The following is a 26,815-nucleotide window of genomic DNA, read 5'->3' as shown; positions in this document are numbered from 1 at the left end:
CCTGTGCTGAAAGTAGTTGGGAGTTGCATGTTTATTTTTAGAACATTATACTAAATCTAATTCCTGATGTAAACGTTATTTATTTTTATTAATAGCTGATATTGCAAAGTATTATGTGGTGATTAACATTTTGTTAATGAGAACTTTGGGGAAGGTTTTTCCAGCAAATATTAAATATTTGAAACTACTTCTCACTGGTTCATAGTATTCATGACGGAAGGGTTTATTATTATTATTATTATTATTATTATTATTATTATTATTATTATTATTACTAGTATTATTTAGCCTTGCCAAGCCTTGAAAGGCAGTTTGAAGGCTTTGTTCTGAAACCAGGGAATCAGTCCAGATGTAGTGGGACCTGTGAATAGCTTACGAAATAAACTTTTAAATTGAAGTAAGGGAGATACTGTGGTATTAACATATTTTAAAATAACTTTCAATGGAAGTAGTTAGAAAGTTTCTAATAAAAACATTCTGCAGCAAGGATGTTACCTTCTCCACTGAAAGGAAGAAGACGCATAACAGCAAAGGAAGAAAAGAAATACCAGATTGACAATTTCAAACTTTGCAGTTCTTTAGGTTTATTTTGCTGTATTTGATCAATTGGCATGTCAAATACACCCATCGTTCTGCCCAAAGGACTTTTTTGGCTGCTGTATTTGCCACTGCCACTTACCAGGGTCAAAATGCACAGACTGTAGCAGGCTTTGCTGCCCGTCTGTATGGTTCTTATACTGGCAGGCTGAGAAGCGCGGTGAGGTCAAGTTACAGTATTTTATCCTATCTTTGATGAAATTGGAGAGGAAACACCGAGCGGTCTCTGCATGGGTTCGTTGGGAAGTAACAGGCACACAGGCAGTGCCGCAGGTAGAAGTGAAAGCAGCTCATGGGTTAGAAGGCGGCTGCAGGAAATCCCAGCTGCTCTGGCGGGTCAGGGTGAAGGACCCTTAGTGGGAAATCCGTACCACACAGATCCCTCCGATAGCTGGCCTGAGACACTTGGTCTAGCCGGTAACTGGCCCTGGATCCCAGTCTCCCCAGTTGCTGACACGCGCCGCTGGTGCGGACCCCTGGCACGCACCGACACGGGGGCAGGCACGTGTGCTGTGGAGCCCTCCAGCACCTGGCCTGAGGTGCTCGGTCAGCCCCGTGACTGCCCCCTGGCTCCAGCTGCTTCCAGTTACCTCATTTTTCAAACAAAATAAAGTGATTGCTGGTTTGCAGGCACAGCTGTAGAGGGCCTGATTTGCACAAAGTGAGGTAGCTTGCTTTAATTTTTTTTTTTTTAAACATGTTAAGAGGTATCTTCAATTTCTTAAACTATATGTTGCTTTTGACAGATCCTAGGTAGCAAAGGCTGGATAAGGTAGCCAGAAAGGAAGAAAACTGCCTTCATCAGTCCAAACCTGGGGTAAAGCGCAGAAACAGATCCTCAACTACTGCTTCATACTTGCTGGGGACCTGTTCCTCAGTTCTGAAAAGTAATATTAATTAGGAAAAAAATTACTCTGTTTTGGGTATGTAGCAGTGAGCTGTAGGAATGCAGGATTGTAGCAAAGAACAAACTTTTTTTTGTATTAGCAAATATCACAAGTTATGTGCTTCTCTGTGCTCCCATTTGTAGAAATAAAGGGATGTGTGCTTTAGTCTTCCTCGGTGTTAATTCTACTGTTTCTTAGTTTTGGTTAAATATTTTTATCACCTTTTCAGTTTTGTTTAGGAATCTTGAACCTATTTTGATTGCTATCTAGCACGAGCATCCTTCTTATCAGAAAAGAAATAACCGGGACATAGGGAATATCAAACACTTTCCTCGTTAATATACATCTCTTAGGGGTGAGTGAACAACATCAGTGCTGTGACTGGGATCCGCATTTGATTTGGCAAATAGACACATGCTGTTCAGCTGAGCAGAATTTGCTGCAGCATTGATTACTGGGATATAAATACTTGCCCAGTATATATATTATAATTACAAATTGCCTGGCATTTGTATTATAAATACTTGCCCACTGTCAAATTCTGTTCTTCACATATTCTGTCCATCTTTTTGAGACAGGAAGATTACTGAGAAACAGGTAGCTTCAGAAACTTCACGGTGCTGTAACTAGCCACAAAATGGCAAGGGCGTATTACAGCGGATGGAGGGACGTGGGGAACTCATGTCTGTGTGTAGATGCCTGGTTGATCAGCGGCAGGGCCAAGCACCAAGTAGTAGCCCAGGTAGCGTACACCCTTTTCCTTTTTTTCTCCGGGTGAAGGAAGAGCAATAACGCTTTGTATCACTGCAAGCAATAGACTTTATGGAAATTTTGACTTGTTCCTAGCCAGAGCCTGCTTGGGGCAGGGGAGGTTTTGGTCTCTTCAATTATTGTTAGACAGCAAAAAGGTACTGAAGGGGCAGCTCGTATCTGGAGCTGTAAGGCCAGCTGTCTGTTACCCACCCAGCGTGGGCTCTCTGTGAGCAAAAGGCTGCTTCTGCCCCTAGTTCTACAAGAATCGATATTATTACTGGTCAAGTGCAAACATTAAAAGCTTCATGCTCTCTTTCTTGCCCCCCAGTACGATGCTTGTCACAGATGCTCGGCTGGTGTATCATTTGGGGATGCACGGACTTGATCTAAGAATAGCCTTGTCCTAGAGCTGAAATGTGTCAGTCTAGTCTACCTATTAATAATTTCTATCTGTTAGTCCTTCTTATTCTGTCTGACTCCACTGTTCAAAGGCCATTGAATTACTCATGCTGTTAATGTTCTAAAATAAATAGAGAAGAACATAAATAAGCGAAGAAGAATCTAATTACCACCTAATTCACAGGAAGGCTGTGTTTCAGACTGTGAAAATGGCCCTTGGCAAAGGGTAACTGTGATTATTTCACATATTCCAGCAACAGCAAGAAACTCCCTGTTAACTTCTGAAAAGTAGACTGCTGTGACAAAGGAGGAATAGTTGCTGAAACATTTTTCTCTTAGGCCTCATAGCTTGTCGCTGAGAAGGATACATGATTTTCTGTGCCAGGGAGGCTTGACCCTGGGCTGATAGATGTATGTCCTTCCTTCCTGACTGTCTCAAGGGCCTTGTCCGTCACTGCTTTGAAAACATCTGAAAGGGGTAAGACAGTGCTTTTCTTAATATCTGAAACAGTATTGTCCATCACGTGTGCTGTTCGTCTGTGCCAGAGGTGCATCAGACGCTCCTTAGTCTCTCTGGAAATAGTATCCTAGAAACAAAGTCAGGTTTTGGGCTTAAGCTCCGTGTTTGGTGAGATGGGTGTTGTTGGCTGACAGGGTACCACTTCTAGAGACCGGTCTCTCTCAAATCCCCAATGTTAAATGTGTCACTAATGTGAAGGATCTGTACCATGTGCTCCTCTAGCTGTGTATGGGATTAGCAGTTACTTCTCTCAAAGCTCACATGATCACTCAGCTTTTCCTTGAATCCGTTCTAGGCTCTAGAGCAGGAAGAGATGGATAAAGTGGACCCACAGAGTATTTTTGTCTGTGAACTTAACTGAGCCAGTTTGATTGCACTGATTTCTAGTCTGCCTGAAGGTAAATGTCCCTTATTGCAGATACTTTCCAGGTAGATCATGCAGGTGTTTGCTCTACCAAGTGGTTTGTGAGCCTTTTCTTTCAAACACCATAGTGTATTCTAGTAAAACCAAGTTTGCATCTCTTTTCTGCCTCAGGAAAACTCATATGAGACCTTTAGGGCTCAGCCTGGGTAATTTCATTACTGACTTTGTAACTCTTCCTGATATCTAATAATAAAAAGGGATATTTATTAACAATTTGGTGTCTCAACCACTACCTTTCTTATACCTTATGAAAGAATTGCATGGAGCTCACGTGCATGGCCTTAATGAACAAAATACCTACTTGTTCCTGTCGTCTTGTGCTTTGCGGGATGCATAATGATTTCAATGTGCTGAAGAATCTCAGTGACTGTAAATATTTGTACTGCTTCTGTGGGAAAATAAATACTCTGATCTGTTAAAATTACTGCCCTGTAGACCTTTCTGTAGAAAACTTTTTGTGTGTAGAGCACTTTAAAACTTTTTTTTTTTTAATGTTTTCCATTGCTCTCCGGTCTTTGTACATGGATTCTTCTCCTTGTAGAGGTAGAATGTTCTGTTACTGCTGTTCCGATAGTGATTTTTAATTTTTTTTTTCTGTCAAGTGGATGGGAAAGATTAAAGAGTGATTTTGGAAATTTACCATCTCTGTATGAAGTCTTAATTTTAATGCTGTAGTGCATTCCTGCTAATAGTGAAAATGTGCCTTGAATAATACAGGTGCTACCGTGATCCTCTGCATTTTTCTTCAGATTAGATGCATAAGCACAAGTGCCATAATCGGGCTCTCTCTGAGATGGTGGTTCTTATTCTTCAATATAATTGTGATTAAACCATTAAACAAAACAGTTTCTTTACTTAACTTCAGCTTTTGTTTCCAGCTGCTCTTTCCTTTTGATCACTTTCTGAAGCCTGTCTCTTGCATTTGCTGCTTCCTCAGGTTCATAGAGGGAATATTTCTCCAGCTCTCAGCTGCTTTCTGCAAGATTAGCTGCTTCAACACTCTTCCTTACAATGAGTAAGAAACATAATAATCTTTTAATAGACTGATACATTTTGTATAATAAGGCTAAAGGCTGCAACCAGTTAAATTTGTCTGTATTTTCGCTAGTGGCCTTAAGAACAGACTTCCATGATTATGTATTATAGTAATAATAAATATAGGACAATATCAGCCTGGACTCAGAAGGGGTGGTATTTCCACATGAAGTAGTGGTCATATCATTCCTAGGCTGGAGAATCTGCTTTGGGTATCAACATTGTAAAAAGAAAATAGAGTCGGTGTAGGAAAGAGCCGCAGAAATGATTTGAGGATGCTGGATTTGCAGCAAGAGAAAAATGAATTGCCCATTTAGTTCAAAGAAAAGAAGACATGAAGTGTTTTAATGCAACTTCTGTCTGCATAAGTACTTCTAGATTATGCGATGCTAAAGGACTCTTTAATCTAGTACATGAAGGCATAAGAAGGCCTGTTAAATGGGATCTGTAGCTAAAGAAACACAGATTGCAAATAAAGCCTGAATTTTTAACATTTATGTTTCAATAATTGCTGACAGAGTTTGCTGAAGGATGTGCTACTTTCTCCATCAATGGAAATCTTAAGAAATGGAAGACGCTTACTGCCTCCCTCTTTCCCCCTCTTACTGGATAATAGGAAGAAAATCTGTGCCCTGTGCTATCAAGAACATAATGCAAGATAATCATAATAAGAACTTCTGCTTTAACCGTGCGCATACAGGTATCTCTATAAGAAATGTGGAAAAAAAAGAATTTAGTCCATTTATCAGTAGTTGGAGCAGTAGAAATTGCCCAACATACTCCATCTTTGTTATTGTGATTCTCTTTAAATTGATCTTGGTTGGGTCCTCTATACCAGGTAATAAAGGTATTAATTTTTATGTAGTTTGAACAACCACTGGAAATAATATTATCATGTTAAAGTACTTGTGATAGAGAAACACCAAGTAGAAAGGTCCTATTTTTGTGAGACGAAACGTGTTTACTCGCTGGCATAATGAAGAAAGATAGGCAGTAATCTGACCATACCATGTATGTTCCTTTATTAATGTGAAGCGACCAGATTACAATCAAGCTAGTATGTGCTCAGCAATGAATCTTGTGATATATTGTTCATGCAAAGGTAAAACTCTTTTTCATTTCTTGCAACCCAAGTCATGGGATCGTTGAGGCTCTTTGTCGTCCCTCAGTATTACTTAGCTCCAAAGGGTAAGGTGCAGTGTGTTGTCTACAGCAAAATACTCCCTTTTTTTTGGAATAATCCTTGCAAGGAGTTTGAGTCGGCCCTAGCAGCAGTCATAAGTTGGAGCTTTATTGCCTCCTTGCACATATGATTGCAGGGCTGTGGCCAGACAGTGATATGTGAGCCCCTTCTTAACTTTCTTTTTTTCCTTCCACTGAGTGTTATGTTTTCTTGACCCACAGTTTTTTGGGGTTTTTTTGTGTGACTTTTTCTATGACTATGCACTGCTTTCAAGTTTTTGGTACTTGAGCAGCATTTAAGGATTCAGGTTCAGAACCTTAAGGTATATGTAACTTTGGTGCCAAGATGCTGGCAGAAGTCAGAGCTTCTACTTCTGTAGCGCGAGGCTGGGACCAGTTCTAGGTCAGTATTTTAATACAGCTAACTCTTTTCTGACTTCTGCTCTCCCTCTCGCCTGCCCCGTGCATGGAGCTTCTTTTTTCTGAGCTGTTATATACGCAAATACTACAAGATAGGGAAGAAACTTATTTTGCAGTTGGCGTTGCTGAAAGCACTATCGTCATTTGAGAGTCAGAGTGGGAGAGGGGCAGTTAAGGGAGGGAGCTACCAGCAGCATGTTAGATTTGAAATGTTTTCTACAATAAGTTTTTGGATTTAGAACGTTCCCTGGTTATCAGTGCTAATACAAGATGGTTTAGGTAGACAAGAATACTGCAAGTTTTTTGTTAAGTAAGCCAAGCAGAAAGTGTGTGAGCAGTGTGGTCCTGGCACTCTAGTTGTCTGACTCACTGTCAGATGATAGAGCAGCAGTGGCTGGTGGCAGTGGCATTTTAGTGGCTTTTGGAAGCATAAGATTGAGATCATTGTTTAAGGAGAAGAGGAAAGGAATCTGAGTTTCCTTGACATAATCTCGCATATGAATATGGGATATAATGGCTAGAGTACATCTGGGCTTGGGGAATTTGCACGAATTAGTCTTGCAAGCAAAGATGGCGTTTTCCAGCGTGCAGTAGTAGGTAAGCCGATTAAATTGTCCCTGGCAGTAAACCATGGAGTTACTTGAAACATGAAGGAACGTTTGTAGGATAGGTGTATGAAGAGGAAAACATGTGCTTGTAAGAGAGGCAGGCGGTATCGGCACCATAGTTAAAAAGCCTGTTCCAAAAAAATACTATAACTGCCAAAAAATCTTAATTAAAGTACACTGAATTTCAGTTGCCATTTGCATTTTAGCTTTCGTCGACCTGCACTGCGTGGTGGTTCTTCATCTCTGTTATCCTGAATAGCTTGGTACAGCTTGGGCATTCAGGGGTACGTTGAAGAGCCTCCTTTGGTAACACTGCAAGAAGTGACTCCTGTTCTTTTTTCCCCTCTCTCTCAGTGAAGGGTGAGAAAGGGGCCTGTTAACACGTGGGGTGAATGGAATAAAAACTTGAGAGAACTGACAGGAAAAACTGAGGAAAAAATTCAGCATAGGCATACTTGGTGTAGTAACGTGTTGGACAGGCAATCGAGTGAGATGCTTTCTTTTCAGAGAAACTAATGCATTTTTTGAAGGGAATGCTTGGACTAATAATGAATTTACAATAGGTAAATGCCCAGGTGTGAATTGTGTGCTTTTTGTGGTAATTTCCCTTCCATCAAGGCATTTCAACCAAGATGTCAAAAGGAAAAGTACGAAGGAAAGAAATGGCACAATTAGCAGTTAATTTAAAGTAACTAAAGTGTATTAGGCCCAGTCAAATGAACTATTTTATTTTTGTTCCTTGTTGTTTGTAATCTCATAAGTATGAGTCATTTAAAAGCCAATCTGGCTTGGTACAGTACGTGCTGTTTTATAGTGTTTTCTCCTTGCCAGCGTGAGCGTTTCCTTGTTAATGTTTCACATCTGTTCTTTGTAATTTAGTGATTATGTGCAGGCCTCTGTGTCCTCCTTGTTTATTTTAAAAGGACTATGGGAAGCTTCATTTATGTGAGATTAAATCGATGTCTGTGATTTATTAAAATTTAGGCATCCTGGGCCGCTTCTTTGCAGGTCTGTGTAAATGGATATTTTTAGCAGAAGATGAAAATGTGGATGTTTGGAGAAAATCGGTGATCTATAGTTAGAATCGGCTGAATGTTTTAGAATTGGGTTGGCAAATGTGTGCCGGAGACTTATATTGCTTTCTTATCAGTCATGCTCAGGCTCCTTGCAAGCATCTGTGATGTGGTTTTGTTTTAGCAAGTATTCAGAGAACAAGTTTTCATTCTGTGGGTATCTATAGTCACACAGGCATAGGGTATTCATGTCCAAACCAGACTACTTGCTGCTAAATAGACATCCTACTTATAACTTGGTATTATTGGCCATTCAGACATTCGTATGGAAAGTGGCAACATCATGTAATTTAGGTGAGTGATTGCATATAATAATATGCAATATAAAACAGCAAATGACCAGAGTGAATTCTTTTTAGATGTTGAAAATAAATTATTTACCTATTTTGTAAATGCTTTAATACCTTCTCTGACACCGAGGTGCTCAAATGCACAAAAGGGCAAGCATAATCAGATGACTTAATAATTACGAATGGTTTGACTGGAGCACATAATGAGCTTTCAGGCGTTACGGAGGAAGGTTTATTATTTATGGTAGGGTAGAACCAAGAAAAATAAATCTGGTTGTGGAGATGGTGCTTTGCAATTAAAATACTACACAAGACTGGAGTCTGATTCTGATCTCTGCCAAAGCTATCGGTATAACCTTCAGCAAATTAATTAGACCTCAAGTCGCGGTCGAGCCTAGAATTTAGATACTGGGCTTTGAGAGCCAGCTATCCTGAAAGGAAAGAACCTGCATCCCCAGATAACCTGTCCCTGTTTCACATGTACTTGGTATTTGTTCTTTCTCATGTGCTTGTGTATTTACATGTGTATGCCATCCTGTTGTCGCTGACTTGGGTGAAGATGTTCTGGCCTAGGGATTACTGATGTGAACAGGGAATTATTTGGATTGACAAAAAGGATGAGGGGATATGCCAGTCCAAAAGGAGTTTACACGGCATTTGGGTGAAGGTTGGAGCAAGGTTGGGGGGGTGTTTTGGGAGCAGAAACCAGGTATAGCGGTTGGCAGAGATTAAAGAGCAGGGCTTGGGCTTGCAGGAGTCGGACAGCATCGGTCTGGAGCACCGCTGCGTCCCAAGAGCGGCTGAGTGGATCCTGCCGCCCCGGGTGGCCGTGGAAATCACCAGTGGAGGCACAATCCAGTTCTCCAGTTAATGCTCTCTCCAGTGGTTGAGGCTGACCAAGGAAAACTGCAGAAAACTGCAGGGCTGTGTCTGATCTTTTTTTTTTTTTTTTTTCTTCTTACATTCATAGTGTTTATATACTCACATTTCATATTGAATGCTGCAGTTGTCTCACAACCTTTTTAAGCTGAAGATGGAGGGTTCTTCTCTGCTACTCTTGGATGCTACTTGATTTTTTGTGCCTTTCCATCACTTTTAGGGTTCTTCACTTGAAAAGCAGATACCTGTGTGGCAGTATGAGTTTAGAGCAAGCGTGTAATAAAACTTCCTCAGAAAATTCTCCCAGCCTCCACGCGCTCAGGCAGCTGGGGAGCCAGAGGTACAGTCGTCGGGTCTTTGTCCCATATAACTTTCTGAGTCTCGTCTTAGACCCATGTCAACTCTCGGTATCTTGGAGGAAAGTTCCCCAGCCTAATTACAGGCCATGTAGGAAATTACACTGCTTTTGTTTGTTTTGAGCCGTCATCCGATGCCCCTCTAGCTCTGATCCTCAGAGGGACGGTGAGCACCAGGCTGGGCTTTCAGCCTTTCCCTCTCGCTCTGGATTTGCTAGACCTCTGTCATCCCTCTTCGGAGTCATCTCTTCCTGACCGAAAAGCCTCAGCTTTCCTGCCCTTCCTTGAACCCTTTATGAGTCTATCATATCCTTTTTGAGGTGGGGGAATCAGAATTATCTACAAGTAGTATGCACTGTGGGTTTTATACAGAAACACATTATTTTTTTTCTGTTGTTATTTATTCTTTCTCTAATCATTTCAATTTTTATTTGACTGTCAAGGAGTTTGAGCCAATTTTGTCATAGAACTAATAGCTGCAGCCCCACATTATCATTCCTGCATGTTAATATTCAGTACAGAGTCCATCATTTTGTATGTAAAGCCAGGATTTTTTTTTCCCCAGGTACATCATTCTACATTTATTCCTGTTGCATTCCATCTATCATCTTGATTGCTCAGTCACTGAAACATGGAAGGTCCATCTGCAGATCTTCACAGGTGGTCCCCATCTTTACTGTCTTAACTACCTTAGTATCATCCACAGAATGTCACCTTCCTAGTCACTCTTTTCCTCAATTAATTATGAATATGTTGAACAGCACAGCTCCTAGCTCGGCCGTCTGCAAGACTCCCCTGGCGAGCTGACTCCCCTGCAAAAAGTTTGACCATTTAATCCTACCTTCTCTTTCCTATCTTTATAATCAATTATTTATCCATGCAAAGACCCTTTCTTTCCTCCAATATTTTTCCAGTTTCCATAAATGGAGGCATTGTTGACTTTTGCGGAGGGACTCAGATGGAGAGTTGCTGAAAACTGTCTGGCTCACAAGAATGCAGTTCTTATATTATTGATATAAGATAAATTTTTACTTAGTGATTATGTCTTCCTTTAAAATATCCAGTATGCTAGGGATGTAATAGCTTCTGGTTTATTGTATTTTAAACTCTAATACGTCTTGATTTCATCATGGTTTTAGGTTTTATGATTACAATAAAGGGTCTTGTAAAATTATTTTTATCGGTAATATACGTTTCCACTTATAGAGGGACCGTTGACATCCTCCACTGTTAGGTATAGTAGTCTGATATGAGAGAGATTTAATTTTCTTTCTTATCCAAGTCATCACATTAGATATACGGTACACATACTTCTTCTATTCTTTTTTTTTTTTTTTTTTAAATACCTAAACTGACATTTAGATACAAAGAATAAATTTACTTGGCTATTTCTCAATATCCTATGAGAGCTACATCAAGAATCACATTTGAAGTACTGACATTTCCAACAACAATAGCTGTATTGTAAGCCCACTGGATATGTTGACAAAATCAAATTTTGTTAGGAAAATATGTATAAAAATTATTTGTAATAAAAGCAGGGAGAGGGAGGGCATTAGCAAAGTACTGTCAATCCCACCCACTCAAAAGCTATATGAAATCTGGCATTTCTCTGCTGAATTGACTTAGTCATAGTTAATGCTGGAGAAATGCCAGAAAACTATTTTAAATCTCTTTTTGAATCTGAAATGTGGAGGCACCAGGCAGAGGATTCCCTGAAGACAGTGAGCAGAAAAGCTGTCTGCACAGCAGACAGGGAAATCATCGTTCTTGGCACTGATATATTTTTAGATTCTCTCAACCTGGTGAATAGACTCAATATAGAATATATTAATTGCTGGTACAATTGGAACTATTGAGAAACTCTAGGTTTCCACTCATGATTAAGGGTGGTTTCAATAATCTTTATTTTGATTATTGCTTTCAGAAATGTTTTATCAGTAAATACCACATAATCTATCTGTTTCTTTGCAGCCAGTTGACTTTGAAGTGTTCATGATCTGACTAAACACAAGTATTGTCAAAAATGATAAATCGGGTACCTGGACTAATAGAAAGGTTTGGTTCTTTAAACAGCTCCCACCTGTGTTGTTGCACTGAATAAAAAGTGTGAAAGTCAAAGAACTGTCAGACTGAAGAGGACAACCTTATAAGGAGGTGTAACATCCTTGGTTTTCCGTGCTTGGCATCTGCGGTGCTTCTGCTCTGTTTACCAGCCGTCACTGACGCAGCTGAGAAAAGGGAGATTACGTAGTCCCCGTTGTTCCTTGGAATAACTGCAGGAAGATACTTCTTAATCTTTAATATTTTGCTTAGCCCCGACTGCTTTGTTAGCACTGACTGCTAAACTTAGAGCTTTCAAACTTTGCACAAAATTTCTTGATGGGGGAAAAAAGTTTTCCTACAGGAAATTCCAATATTTATTTTCATTCATTGCAACTTGGATGAAAAGTTTCAATATCAAAAGGTATTATAGACAACTTCATGTGAGCTTGCAAGAGGTTAAATGTTTTGGGGTTTGCTTTGAAATGTGACTTTTTTTTTTCATCACGGCCTCAGGTTAAACTCTTTTTTCTGAACTGAATTAGAAGTAGAAAACATACTAACAATGTTAAAGTTCAAATTCAAGTAGAATACGATAAAAATTGTGGAGTCTAACTTCTAGATTTCCTGAGAAACTTCAGCTGACATAACTTTGGTGTTTTGTGTTACATGCGAACACAGAATCTGTCAGGCAATAGATTTAACAAGGAAAGCAGAGAAAATACTGAATATACTTGTGGTGCATTTCATGCTGTTCTTGAAAACTTAGTTTTTACTTGGCTTGATGTTTTTCAGATGGTCAGGTAGCATAACAAAACAATCATATACATAGTTATGTATATAAGCCATCCCATGTCTCTGCGTGTGCTCTTTAGAAACACTGTAATTTATTGCTATTTGTGAAGCAGAAAATCTGTGGGACGTCTAATGTACAGTTCTCAGAAAGCAGTTCTGCTGAGGGGCAGGAAGAGAAGCTAGCTGGTTATGCCACTTCGGAAATGGATGTGGCTTCACAACTCTTGATTTGTCTGTAAAATGGGTATATGACTCAGCTTACCTCATCAGTATCTCAAAGCTTATCCGGTAAGACATTTCAATATTCTTCAAAGAAGTGTCTGAAATCTTTAAACATAAAAGCGATGTTGTACAATGGACTTAGATTAAAATACAAGCAGATATTCAGATGTAGAGTGTGTTGAAAACCAGTTACACCTGAAAATCTTTTATGCCTGCCTTAAATAACATAATTGGCTGAGTGGAGTTGGTTATTTTGAAACTGTACCCCACTAGTCTAGAGCAAAACCGCTGTCATTGAACATTGAAAAACTATGAAGACCTTGATAAGTTTATGGAATAAATGATAGTGGCATTATCTGCTCTATCTGAAGGACACATCTGTGACAGATCACTTTAAGCAGGACATGGGGCATCTAACTATTTTCCTAATGTCTCCTATCACACACAAACAGCAGCAGGACTGCAGAACCTGAAAAAAGCGGGCTGTAGAAAGCTTTCTTCGTCGCTTGCAGACTTTGTCAGCTCATGGGATTATTGTGGTCTCGTTTAACACCTGCCTCAAGGTGATGTAAAAACACAATGTGTTTCTAGCACTGCTATGGATTATGTATTTCAATACACCGCATTTTTATATATGTCTCGGTGGCACTGGAAGAGGCTGACGGTAAGAGGTAGGATTAAGTGACAGCCCTACCTATTATGTGCATCTTGTCTTTCAAGCCAAATGGTCAGGCTGATGTTAGAGAGCTTTGTCAATGTCTTGCTGATATCCACCGTGTTGTTTCTTTTTCTACTTTGCTTTTTTAGTACTGCTGTTTCGTCTGAGGATGTCTTTTGGTTGTGCAATTAATAAAACAGAATTTTCAACAGATACCTTCAAAAGCTTACAGGCCTGGTTTTCAAATCTCTGCTAGGGCCAGAATTTGAACCATTACCTCACATATGTAGTTTCATAATATATGATGTGCTTTGAGGAATTTCAAAATCTTCCTGATGATAATTTTGCCAGTAATATTTATTTTTAGAAGCGTGGAAGTTAGGAAGACGATTCCTGTGTGTAGCAGGCCTGTGAACAGTATTCTGCTTCAGGGAGTAGCTCATAGCTTCAGTTACAAAACTTGGCTCTAGACTTGGAGTTAAAATGGAAGAAATATCATAATGGAGCTGCCTGGTCTCAGCTGCTGCTAGCTGCTGTTTACTACGTTAGCTGCTCCCTTTCTGCAACCCCCAGTTCAACATCATCTCCATTTTGGCAATTGCTAACTAGATTATTTTAAAATATACTAGTCCTAGCTAACTATTTTAGCTATATTGACTGACAATACAGCTGTTGTTGGATATTTTTTTTTTTTTTTTTTTTACAACTCACCATTGCTATAGTTGTACCGAATGGTACTGTTAGTCAGATACTAATCAAATAGATATATTCCTTTTTGAATTCTTTGGGGAGTTAAATGGCTGTGGTGCAGTATTGATGAAGAAGCGCCTATATCATGGTGGGGAGAAACTAGAATCTGTAGTTGGTATCAATAAATAATGTTAATTAAGAAATCAAGTATGCAGATTTGGCTCACCTCTGAAGAAAAATAGATCATTTGGCATTTTTCTGTTAATGAAGACTTTTACATTATGAAAAGATGAAAAAAGACTTGGCGTGAAGCAGATGTATTAGTAATGAGATGCAGGCAGCATTCTGGGAGGAAGATTTCTTGCCAGAACATACACCCGAAGAGGAGAATAAATAGGAGATATAAGAATTGACTCAGAAAACTCTGCTCCTTGAAAATGTTTCTTTTCATGTAGCTGCTACTCTTTGTTTGGATTTGGATACCATCACCTGGCTTCTCCTTTTGATCCTGTGCCCGTGTATGTTACTTTGTTCCATCTTCAAACCTGCATTGCCGATGCTAGTGTCACCTCAGAGGGAGCCAGGTTGCGCTTTCAAGCCTCGGATGAGGTTTGTTCAGGAGCTCGGGCTTCAGACCTTTGTGTTCGAGCACAAACCAAAGACCTCTTCAGAGCTCCCGGTGTAAATCTCTTCAGTTTCCACCTTCATGCCTTTCCCAAACCACGCCACCCTAGGTGATCCTTCCTAGGACTGGGTTGACTCTCAGCTGGAAACAGGGCACACTTCTCAGCACCAGTTCTCCTCCTTTTCACATAGTGAAGCCAGCTGCCTGCAAACACAGAGAGGAGGTGTGAGAGCTTCCCGAGGACTAGAGGCGGGTGGGCAGAGTTCGCCGCCCACAGGTCGTGAAATTGCACGGGAACAAGGATCTACCTGGGAAGATGCAGTGACTGGGCAGAGAGTTGTGCATATACTTTAGTTACATTTCTTCCTCCTTCCCTGTTTGCTTTGATCTTTCTCTTTTTGAAAGGTTAATTAGCCCAGTTGGTCTTACCAAGTTTGGCTTTTTTGCATGTGTTCAAGTATCTTTCAGGCACCTTTGGGAGGCGGACTATAGGGGAATCGTCTGGATGGGTCCATGTTAAAGTTACAGGCTTTGTTTATTTTTCATATTAACATTATATTTCTGAGCAGGATAACAGTTGTTTGTCCTGTTCTCAGTAAATCGTTCCATAAAGCTTTGTTTTCCTGATTTGAAAACAACTCCGGATTTCTCACCAAACGAGGTTCACACATTATATAGCGTTATGAAACTTTCAGTCCTTTTTACAGTTGATAACGCCTGAGAAAATAAATCAGTTAAAGGTTACTGAAGTACTGAAGTGTGCAGTTTTGTTATAACTGAATCCAGGAGTGTCACCAGGCTTTAATGAGATGATTTGTCTCTACCAGTATAGGGCTGTTCTTTGTAATTTATATTCATGAACCTTTTACTTTAAAAATTGTTCAAATTGTAGTATGTCTTCCCATAGGAAACATTCTCATTAAAATAGTTAACTTCGTATTAGAAAAATAACTTCTGCTGTTTGAACTACATTTTTTCATATACCTTTAGCCAGCTGTTAGGAAACACGTTCTTTGACAAACCTTGGCAATTCTCATCCTTAAATTTTAGAGTTTTAATTTGGTTTTGACAATTTTTAATGTATGTAGTGGTTTTGTAATATAAGCGCTAGTTAGAAATGATCTAATTAATACGTGGAACGTTAATTAATGTACGTAATGAAACATTCTGTACTGTATTTACTGAGGTCCAACTCTACATGAACCCATGTATTTCCCACCCATTAGCATCACCTAATTTATGTTTTGGTCTGCAAAGTTTATAGTGCTTAAGTTAAGCACAGGCATGATTTCTGTGCCCGTACCCCCCGCCCCCCCTCCTTGAGTGCTGTGAAGTGATTTTGTTAATTTTTTATTCTCCCTTTTAGGAAGAATGACCCCACCTTTGATTTTTCTCATACTTCAGATTATTTCAGCTATCCTTATTAATTAACTGAAGGCCTTTATATCCTGGACATGTATTTGATGGAAATCTGAAAGGATCTGACAGATTGTAATTTGCATCTTAGTCATATAGCAATATTTAGTGTTTTTCTTAAGATCACACCTTCTGGATTTAGTTGATTACATGAGACTCTTTCTGCTGAGATCTCTGAGAAGTTGAGCAGATGGATCTAAAAGCTTCTGTAAGACTGAGAAGTTATCAGTGTTTCCTCCAAAGAGACAGGAATTGGATGTCCTCACATCCCTTCTGCCCAGGGCATCGGTGGAGTCTGTAGTGCTGGTGGTTACAGATTCAGTCTTAGATTTAAGTTTTGCTGGGATTACAAGTTATCCAGGTGTTTTTAGGTTTTCTGTCTTTTATAGACTATTGCTGTATTAGAGAACCAGGTACTGCGTTAAAGAAATGAGCTAATAAATGACTGCTAGTAAAAATGATTAAAACGAGGTAGTAAATACTTGTCAGATGTGCAGTCAAATAGCTGTTGCATTTATGTCAACTGAGAGGCAGATTCCCAGCCCTTTTGTAGTTGTGATTGTACTACAATTATGTCACCCTTTCGTTGTGGAAGACTGAGCTTCTAGCGTCGTTCTCCTCTTTACTGATGTGATCCCTCGGTGATTGCTTTTCTGAAAACTTTTGAACCTTTGGAGTTGGGAGGCTGCTCTTACTCTTTTCTCTCCTTGTGCTAGGGCGAGTATTTGAGGCCTTTCTTGACCACTTCCTTGCTGAACCAAAACCTTGGAGCCTACAGGTAGAGAAGAGAAGATGGATCAGAAGGGGAAGTCTGGTGGATGAAAAGAGGGAAGAAGAGAATTTTTTTGAACAAATGCCTTAGTGTTGCAGCCTCTCTTTCCTCCCTCACACACATGCATACACACGTTCTTTTCTGGAAAACAGAAGAAAAGTATGTCTGCCTGTGGATTTAAATAGAGAAAATGGCCAGAATCCAGTGTTCCTGGAAAAAGTAATACAATTTCTCAATTTTTCATACGTTTGGTGAATTAAAGGACTTTCAGATACTTTGTGTCAGGGCAAATACTGGGAAGGTCTCTGTTTCTCCTAATTTTTTCCTTTTTGTTTGTTTTATTTCTTACAGGCCAATTTAATAAGGCAATTTGGTAGTCCTGCAATTTGAGAATCATAATTGGCTTGATCTTGTTTTTCTTTTTTTTTTAATGGGTTTTCCTCTCTAATACTGCTTTTCTTCCCCAGTCCTTGACATATTTCTAAGAGTTCTTACTCACCTTAAAATCTTTTATTAATGTTAGCACATTTGAGCAGTGGAAGATTGCCAGGGATGTGAAGGAACAGTGGGCTAAATGTCACTTGTCTGGAGAAAAGGTTCTCTGCACTTAGTAGTGGTGTTTCTTTTTCATAGCACTGATCACCAGAGGAGGATATTGGTGAATATTTGTGATGGAAAGTGAGTCTCGGAGAGTCAGCCTGTTTTGGGGAGAGAATCTTTCTCTTTGAACTGTAAAACATTTGACACAGAGGTGGTACGTGCCTGTATATGTATGTGCGCATTTTGTACAAAGACTATCATCAAAGAATTTTTTTAAGTTAGGAATTCAAAGACTCAGAAGTTCTGCATGTACCATTGCTTTTATTCTTCCCTCTTTGGTATTGAGCCTAAGGCAGGAGCCTTCTGGTGCAAAAGAACATGAGTCCAGATGGCTTCATGAGAAACATGTACATCAGAGGTGAATTAAGATTGCACCAGTAACTAGAAATCTGATGTTTCCAACACCTTGACTGTGAGACTTCACATCTTAAATGTTCTTTTTGTGTGATTTTGTTTAAGCTTTAGAAAAGTTGTGTTACATACTGCTGAATATATTTAGGAGTAGGATCAGTTTTCTTGTGAACTGTTGTTGAACTTCGTGATTATTAGAATTTTAAAGGTATAAACAGTGGTTGAGGGATATTGTGTGTTATTCAAGTGGCTCCAATTTTCTTTGCATCACACAGGCGGGGGTTATTATTCTTCAACACCAGCTCCTTAAACAAGTGTCTTAACTCATCCCTATGACAAAGAATTAAAGACTTAATTCCTGAATATCTACTGAAGGTTTATAGCAGTTTTAGCATAGTTGTGGATCTAAAGTAATTTGGAAGCTGAATACTTGTTCCAGGCATGATTTCCTGCGTGGTTAAAGGAGCTCTACTGTTCTACCCTTCTTCCCTACCAGCAAAACTCATTATAGGTTGTGTTCCTAAGGTTTTCGGCCATAGCATTGCACAGTTGTCTTTCTCAGCCCATTTAGACCAGGGCTTTTTCTTATTTATCTTTTTAAAGAGTGTTGCAAATCGATATTTTTTTCATTAAGAAGAAGTGATTGAAAGAAAAAACTCATTGGCCCAGTTCATCCTCTGCTTCTGCATTTGTTTGTAGGCAGCTCCCTGCCGCTCAGCCCGAGGCTTCTGTGCCCACTGCAGCTCCCCAGGCTGGTAAAACCCATTAGCGTAGTGTCCTGGCTGCTGCTTAGTGTCTGAGCTGTGCCTCACGTGGTGCTGTCCTGATAGGGAAAGAAATAGTGCTCAGGTGATGGTGTTTTATAAAAGAAATTGCAAGTTGTGATAACTTGCAAGTTGTGATAAAGAAATTGCTAGTGTGTCGGTTCAGCACGCTCCGTACGTGTTCTTTATTTGCAGACCATATAATGTGTAAATGAGATGAGCCTCACTTGACAGGCTGGGTATATGTGAATTCATCCTCGACTTTGCTGTAATCACTTCTGGTGGTTTGAACTGCGGCTAAAACGTACCTGTTCATGGCTGCTAAGACTGCAGGTGTGCACCACCGCCGTTTGCCTGTGGTGTGTGGGTGAAGCGCTGTGGCTCTGTAGAGCTCATCTGTAGAGCTGTGCATTAATTGGATGTTAAAAATGTATTAAAGTATGTTTCACTTAGGTTTTCCTGGATGAAACTATTACTATTTCAACATGCATATTTTTGAGATATTTCTAAGAAATTTTAACTCATAATTTTCATATGTTTATTACCGGTTTCATTAAAAAAGAATAATATTTAAACAGAACAAGTCTTGCACTTTCTATTGTCTTTAGTATTTTTGAAATGTCTCCACAAAATGATCTTTACTCTATTTAAAGTGCACTTTGTTCTGATGAGAATATACAAGAAATGTTCCCGTTGTGTTTTCTGTATTCCAATGTATGCCGTTGGACATCTGTTTAGTATCAGTTGGGGTTTACTGAAGAAACACAGGGTTTTAATGAAAAGTAGTAAGAATTTTGGGGTTTTTTTCACATCTGAATAACAGTGCACTGAGCAGAACTCTTTTTCTAGAAAAATTGCAAGGGTTTTCGTAACAGCCTACTGCCAGTCTAAAATGTCTAGAAAGAGTAGACATTTGGTGGGGGAGAATGGGGCAAAAATCCTTTATTTGATCTTTTAGAGTAACGATCGTTTTACAAGGCACTTCCCTTGGAATCATTCAGGCTTAACAAGTTCTATCCTGAGCATCTGCTCTGTATCCAACTTACCCTGCACAATTCCTTATCTGATACCAGATCTTACTTTCTCTTCTGAATTTTCTTTCTTTTTCTGATTGTTTTCATGCTTTTGAAACAGTTTTTCAGTAATGACCTGAATTCATGGATTGTCTTACTTCTTCAGACTGCTCTGCTTGATCATTCCAGCTTTTGATCTTTTATTCTCACTCTGGCAGCGTGATTGGGATCTGTGAAGCTGACCACCCTGTGCTTTGTTCACATGCCCTGGCTTATTCTGACTTTCTCTTTCACAGAGCTGATGCATGGGCTTCTTACCGGCTTCAGCACGACAAGTAACAGCTGAATACTGTGGAGAGCGAGTAAAAGAAGTGAGCTGCTTTATGGGTAATGCGTTGGGTTCTTCTGCACTTATGTAGAATAAGGTCCAGCTAGCAAGCCGGAAGTGAGGAAGTCGCGGAAGAAGAAGATCGCTCAGCGAAGCAGAAGGGATATAGTACATTCAGCTGGAGTTTTTATTGGAAGCCATATCCGTCCAGGATTGAAAGGTGAGATTTCCTGTGGGGTTTTTATTTCATTTTTGGTTTATCTGTTAGATTCAGGGAAGACACTTTTTAAAAAAAAAAAAAAATTGGTGATTTGTTTTTAATACGTATCTTTTTGAAAGTTATCTGAAGAAGCACGCATGTTAATTTGCTTAAGTTTGGTTACTTTACTTAGAATTTGGTTTTAGGAGATGACTCTTACCTCACATCTTAGTGAAGAGAACTGGGGAGGTGCAGAGACTGAATAAAATCCTTCAAAACTGGAGGCAGACTGGAAAGAGAGAAAGGAGCATAACAAGGTCCTTGGTAGGAGGCTGAAATCAAATACAGAATAGAAACAGAGTAAGTATTGCGTATTGGAAAAACAGCTTGAAGATGAGATCAATTATCCTATTACTTGGTGCTTTTAAATCGAAATTATATAGAATTCAACAAATACCACCATGGGGCTAGCTAAGACATTCTTAACTATGGTTTGCAGGGGATGTTCAAACAGGTGAAGGCAGCATTCCCTTCTAGCCTTTTCTTACCTGTCTGAAGCTGATAGAAAGCATTGTTCATACGGTTTAAATTGTGGTGTATAAAATTATAGCCGGCAATTAGAGGTGAGGAGGAAGGACCCGGTAAGGATATACTTAGATAGAGAAACCACGAGGCAGACAGCGTGAACCGCCTTGCGTGCATTAGAAACAGTGTTCCTCTTGTTCTAAGTGGGAAGTATCTGATGGTGGAAGGCACAGCGTATTGAAGGGGAGAGGGAGAAGGGCAGAGAAACATGCCAGGGAGAAATAAAATGTTAGTAATGGTACCATTCTGAAACGTTGACCTAATTTTGCGTTTCACTGGTAAAATAACCTTTTTCTGGAGCCACTGACAAAAGGTAGGTGTTTCATGTTAAGTAATTTTCTAAGTGTGACATTTAGCTATTTGCTTATCGGGTGGTTGCCCGAAAGGCTGCTAAGGCTGCTCTGTGGGGAATGTGTGTTATTAAACGTTATAAAAGATTTATGGTTTGTGTTCTTGATAATCTCACTAGTACAACCTGAGCTTTATTTGTGGTATCATCTAAAACTTGACGTAATTAATTCCAGTGCATAAGATTACTATATTCACATCTATTTCCCTTGTCGGTCAACCTGATTAGCTTTAATGCTATTGATTCTCTGTGGGATATCTAAATATATACAAATGACAACACAAAGATTTTTGTGGGGGTTTTGTTTTGGGTTTTTGGGGTTTTTTTCCTTAGCATGCTCTCTCTTAGTTGATTTTCCTTCTGCTAAGGTTTGTCCCGTGAACCTGTTAGGTCTAGCTTATAGGCAAGAAAAATACCATGGATGTTTTTATACTTGTACTTGTGCTTTCAGTTACAAAGGGTAGCCAAACAATCTGTTAGTAGTAAACTCTGATCTGTGGCAGTAGAGCAGCAGCACCTTCTCAGTGTCACGAACTGATGAAAGCTTGTATATGAAATTTAACAAGTTGATTCTGTTGTCTGATAGGTTAATGTGCTAGGTATTATTTAGGCCGTAAATGTCTTTATTTTTGTGGAGGAAACAGGGTTAGAATTGACCCAGTTAGAAAGTTTTAGGCTACTTTTTATGTCACTGTTTTAGCAGCATGTCTCAACGTTCATTTGCAAAGTCAAGTGATGACACAGGGAACAGAAAATTCAAATTCGACAGGCTGATCTTTATTAATATTTCACATTTAACTTAACTGTGTAAAGACTAACTAGGATTAAAACTATCAAGGCTATATTTGCTGGGCAAAATTACAAACTCGAAGAATTCTGACAAGTGTTTGAGGTTTTTCTAATTAGCATTAAGTTGATTTTTTTCCTAAGTTTAAATTTAAAGCAGAACATTCAGAAATAAGAAAGTTTAAAAATATTTATTCTGTTAAGCAGTAAGTATCGACCTACCCTAAAATACGAACCATCCCAACCAATTCAAGAAATCGTTCTGTATTCTTTACAAAGAGAAGGCCGTTCTCATGAGCTTTCGTTCTACATATTTGCTTCTTAAAGTAGAATCAAATTTCCCAATTGTTCCACTGGATTGGATGGGACACTACTCTTAGGTTTAAAATAAATCAAAAAAACCAAAAGATCTAATTTTTATGAGAAGTATTTTTCTCACCGGTTGCTCAATTCATTACTGAATGGATAGTACTCTCCTATCTCTATTTGTAGATAATAAACAGCACATCTATTCAGACAATCAAAACCAGGGTGTCGAGGGAAATGCTCCAGTCTTCACAAATGAGCTTTAGGAGCTGGGACTCAACTTTCCAGAATTTGCATTTGTAAGCAGCCTGACCGGTACCAACAGGACTTTGACCATTTCATTGAGAGAGAAGGTCTTGGTCCATAGCTGCCATCTGAGAGCAAAGAGAGAAGATTCCAGAAATGCTGTCTTACCAGCTGTATCTTTCTGCATAAGTTAGAGATTTTTACCAGTTCCTTTCTGTCATTACTATGTGGATATCCTAAGGGTGGCAATCCCCTTTTTGTTCTGTATGGGTTTTTCTTTCTTTTTTTTTTTTTTTAAATAAAAATGGTTTTTCAGTGTCTTGCTCTCAGCATTTGAGGTTACCTTCTCCTCCTTGATCCAGCTTAAAAACAAAACACAACCAACAAAAAACCCCTGGTTTGTCACCCCAATTTCCTAACTAGTTTTGCAAGAGAATTTCTATGAATTTTTAGTCATTTCAGCTAGCTGTATTTTCAGTCTGCTTTGAGCTGAATATTTCTGTATTTAAAGGTTGCCATATTTTATCCATTGCTCAAGAACAGAGTAAAAAACCCCAAACCCTGTGTATATGGTGAATCTGCTTTTATATTTCATTTTTGGAGTTTTTGCGAGAGGAACACTTGGAGTCTAGGACACTTGCTGCTTTTTATTTCTATGGAAATGCAAAGTGGCAGAAGAGCTCTCTGCAGCACTGAAGTGGCTTGGCCTGCAGGCGTGCTGCTGGGGGTTCTGCTGTGCTGGGTGTAGTCCCTTGGGTCGTTATTTTCTGATCAGGTTGCAGCACTGCAGGCAAGATGCAGTGAAGTCCACCTGTGTGGGTTGCAGAAAGCTGAGGGTGCTCAGGACTTGCTCAGGTCTGTTGTCAAGAGCCACCTCACAAGCGTTAATGCTGTTTCTTTGTGGGGTGAAAAGGCAAAGGTTATCCGTTGTTGGATTATGTTCGTTACGGAAAAGCGAAGGGGTTTGTGGACGTGGTATATGTTTCTGAAGACTGGAAGAATATAACTGGAAGAAGGTTTAACAACAAACCCCAAGAAACCAAATCCAAGATAGATTTTGAGGGAAGGTCTTTCTAACTATTTTCCTTCTGATTCTTTTTTGGTTATGATTAATACTTATATTTAATTCTTCCTCAATATAAGATGCTTCCTGAATAAGATGGTTTAAGATGTCATGGCAAGTCCATATCTGTATGAAGTCTCTCTGAAATTCTTTTCATCTCCTGGGCATTCCTTGCAGAATGTATGGTGACTCTGTGAACTTTGTTTAGTTTTTATGCTTTTTTGTGATGATGGGTTTTTTTAGTGCCAGAACTTCTAGGTTACATCACTGGTGTTCCAAAAAGGTTTTTCAGCTAGACCTATTGTTGGTACTGCTCTTATTTATTAGCACACTGGTGCAAGTAAAAATGATACTTTAGAAATTGAGAGTTGTAGCAGATTCCTAGAGTAATTCTTTTCCCAAGTGTTTTGTGGTGTATCCTTATACAGTTTATACCAAACAAAAAAAAAGGTGAAAAGCAATTATGTTAATCCCTAAAATGAAGCATTATTATAATAAATATACTATTTTATAAATTTGCTGTTGATGCTGTTTTTCAGTCATGTAAATAAAATGGGTTTCTTGTGCCATGCTCAACCATACTCTTTTCCAGCACTGGAAGGATTGTTGTGTTGCGTTAGCATTACCTGTGGTTAGCGCTTCAGTCATGGGGGAGGTTTGTAGTAGGAGTTATACAAAACAAAATAATGATATTTTCACATATCTGATAAGTTCCTTAGGTGAAGCTCTGTCACATGGAATTCCTGTTCCTTATGTTCACATTTATATTGCAGTTCAACAGTAGTTTCAAATTATAATCTTTTGTGGGTGCATTAAGCTCCTGTTTAGTTGGTGGAAAATCTTTCTGCCCACTCTAGGGCGTTACTGTCCTATCGTTTCTAGTGTGACTTAGCTAATACAGGTTGCAACTGTAGTGATGGCAGAAATATGGAAACTCGTATTTAATGCAGTGTGTTTGATAACCCATGGTTGCTGTTTGATTTTATACCGCTGTTGCGTTCATGGGTACGGCAGGAGCTCTCTCGCTCGTTCTCCCTTACCTTCTCTCACTCTCTTCCTGACTATAGTTGTAAACTATGGGGGCAAAAATGTCCTGTTATTTTATTTATATGTAGCAACTTGTTTCATGTGGAACAGACTCCACCTGTACGCTCAGCGTTCTGTTTTTGTCCTGATGTAACAATTCCATAGAATGTGTGTCCCAGGAAGTACCTCTTTCCACAGCTGAACCAGATTCAGGTTCAGCTGTGGAGTGGTCCTCATTGTAAAGTGGATACTTTTATGGTTATTTTGCATAAAATTACTTGCATTATTTTTCATCTTTTCCCAGATGATTTTTTTAATCTCAGGTCTACTCTACCAAATGTAGTAAATGAATTCCAAAACTCACAGTCACTGTTTTCTTCCATCCTCAAAATAAGTCATCACTTATACTTGAGGGCAGAAGTAGCAGCAAAATTAGACTCTTCCTACTTATTTAGCATAGAATGGTCTCATGGCTGGAGATGGCTGCTCAACTTTTACCTTCGATCAGTTTCAACTTCTAATTAAAAAAAAAAGAGTAAAAAAAAAAAAATCCAACCTTTGGGTATGGAAACTCCATATTACTTCTTTCATCCCTAATTTCATTCCAAAAGGATTTAAGGAGAAAAATCTGTTATGAATACTGGCCCTTTTACAGGCTTGAGGAATGTAGTTTCATCTCTAGTTGGTTATAAAAAGCTGTATTGGAGAAAGCATCCCAAATAGTGGATGATAATCTATAGTACTGCGTTTACTGGCATATAGATCGCACACCTCCTTTTTTTTTCTTTTTTTTTTCTTTTTTTTTTTTTTTTTTTGCCCCCAAAGCTGGCAATCACTTTAGATTTACGTACAGATTTCCTGGAAACTTCTTATTTCTTAGCAGTGGCACCTATGCTGACGTCCGGAAGCTTGATTTGAATCAATAAATGTAATGAGTAGTAAGATTAATTCTCTCTGCACTCCAAAATCTTTTGGCAGTTGCATTAAACTTTCAAATCTTGTATAAATTTCTCAAGCAAATTTATTTAGTGGACTCCGTTTATGGCTCTCTTGGACAATATAAGAATGTAATAAAAACATGCTTCAGAAAAGAGGAGGGGTGGTGAAGGAGCAGGTGGCCAATGCCACCCAACCCAAAGTCATAGGATCAGCAAAATGCCGTCAGCTGTACGTTGTTTCTAATGTGCTTCATTTAGAAAGAGAACATTTAGTGAACTCACTTTAGGGGATGGGACTTTTTTGGTCATTTTTCTTTTGTCTATGCAGAATAAGCTGTTTTATCTTTTCTTTAAGGAAACTTGCTGTATCATGCAGAAAAAAAGGTCAGGTATAACCAGATAAAGTGGCATTACAAAAAAGAGACTTCATCTTTCAGGTATTTCAAGGATTGTTTTCTCTTTCAGACATCTGAAAATCATCAACTGTTATCCAGTCTGAAATGGTCAGATTTTGACTGAATCACAATTCGGTCTTTCCATATTTAGTTTAGTCCACAGGTTCTTCTCGAGTTGTACAGGAGAGAAAAGTAGGTCTTTCTGAGTTGAAAAAAAAATCCACGCATGTGTGGATGAGTTGGTTTCACAATATGCTGCTTTGCATATGTAAAATAATTAATAGCAGGAGGAAATATCTTGTTTTTATTTAAGCAGCTGTGGTGTTTAAATAATGGATTTAGCATGTCATATTGCATGAAAAGAGATGCGATGCCAATAGCTCTGAAGTTTTACAGTCTCCTGTATGATATCTAAATTATCAAGAACAATTGTTGCTTCTGTTACCTTGTAATAATACTCTTGCTTTAGGAGGGAAGATGGTTTACCCATTTTTGCCAACAGAAGAGTTATTGTATGTAGCATAAGGAAACTATTGTGGAAAGATACTGGCTGTGTATTAAGTGAAGGTAATTGTGCTCACTGTGACCTGAAGTCGTGAAGAAATTTCTTGGTTTTCCTTTGAAAGACGCTATTCATTATGCAGGACATAAAAGTTAAAATTCAGACCTGAAGCCATCTCAAGAGATTAGGTAATTAAGAAGTCAGTTTGTGATGGAATAGGCAGTGACATAAGCCAAGATTATGTAGGCAGTTATTGCCACTGTGCAATAAACTGCTTAGTCGGAGTATTTTTTTCCACCTGAAGATGATCTGAGATTTGCTGTTAATTAGCTGTCATGTTCTGTTGGTGTCATCACATGCACATACTCTTTCTGTTTACGTACCTATATATACACACCTATATGTATATTTGTTTTCATTTGTGCTGCATATTTGCATAGAGTATAAATATAGAGAGATTTTGTTTGTTTATAATATGGTTCGACTAATTCTAGAAATACGCATCTCACAGGTTGAAAAATCACTGAAGTTTTATGCCTTCCTTCAAGTCTGGCATTCAGGCCATAGTAGTTTTCAGATCACTGCAAGGAATTTATTATAGCATAAGATCTCCAAAAGGATATTGTGTGCATTTCTTCCCTGTAGATACTGTGGTATACTATAATCAGAAAGATAACCTAAAAATATTAATAGAATAATCCTGATACTTATTGTTATTTG

At 38.9% G+C, this 26,815-nt stretch overlaps 1 protein-coding gene across 2 annotated transcripts in view; it reads left to right on the top strand.

Annotated features, from left to right (window-relative positions):
* PCDH15 (protocadherin related 15) overlaps nt 1-26,815 on the top strand; it is an 827,781-nt gene that overhangs the window by 107,973 nt on the left and 692,993 nt on the right. For both annotated transcript variants that reach the window (XM_075154074.1, XM_075154076.1), the window contains one exon: nt 19,669-19,920. The gene's annotated coding sequence lies outside the window, so the exon portion shown is untranslated. Of the gene's footprint in view, nt 1-19,668; nt 19,921-26,815 lie in introns of those variants that run through there.

Source organism: Calonectris borealis, chromosome 7, assembly GCF_964195595.1.
Source record: "Calonectris borealis chromosome 7, bCalBor7.hap1.2, whole genome shotgun sequence".
NCBI lineage: Eukaryota > Metazoa > Chordata > Aves > Procellariiformes > Procellariidae > Calonectris > Calonectris borealis.
Note: the sequence above shows the minus strand (reverse complement) of the source record. Positions and strands in the feature narration are given on the sequence as shown.